Raw genomic sequence first — 442 nt, forward strand, 5'->3', positions numbered from 1 at the left:
ATACATTCTGATTAATATGCCACATGCCAGCTGTCTAAAAGATAACACTAGCTTAATCGGGTTATGTCAATAAGCATGTTTAAATATTACAAAATTTTGTTTATAATGGGAATATCTCACACTATTGTGAGATATGGGGGAAGTTGTGGCCTAATGGTTACAGAGTCAGACTCGTAACCCAAAGGTTGCGGGTTCGAGTCTCGTACCGGCAGGGATTGTAGGTGGGGGGAGTGAATGTACAGCGCTCTCTCCCACCTTCAATACCACGACTGAGGTGCCCTTGAGCAAGGCACCGAACCCCCAACTGCTCCCTGGGCGCTGCAGCATAAATGGCTGCCCACTGCTCCGGGTGTGTTTTCACGGTGTGGGTGTGTTCACTGCTGTGTGTGTGCACTTTGGATGGGATAAATGCAGAGCACTAATTCCGAGTATGGGTCACCAT

Source organism: Sinocyclocheilus anshuiensis, unplaced genomic scaffold, assembly GCF_001515605.1.
Source record: "Sinocyclocheilus anshuiensis isolate Anshui unplaced genomic scaffold, SAMN03320099.WGS_v1.1 scaffold615, whole genome shotgun sequence".
Classification (NCBI taxonomy): domain Eukaryota; kingdom Metazoa; phylum Chordata; class Actinopteri; order Cypriniformes; family Cyprinidae; genus Sinocyclocheilus; species Sinocyclocheilus anshuiensis.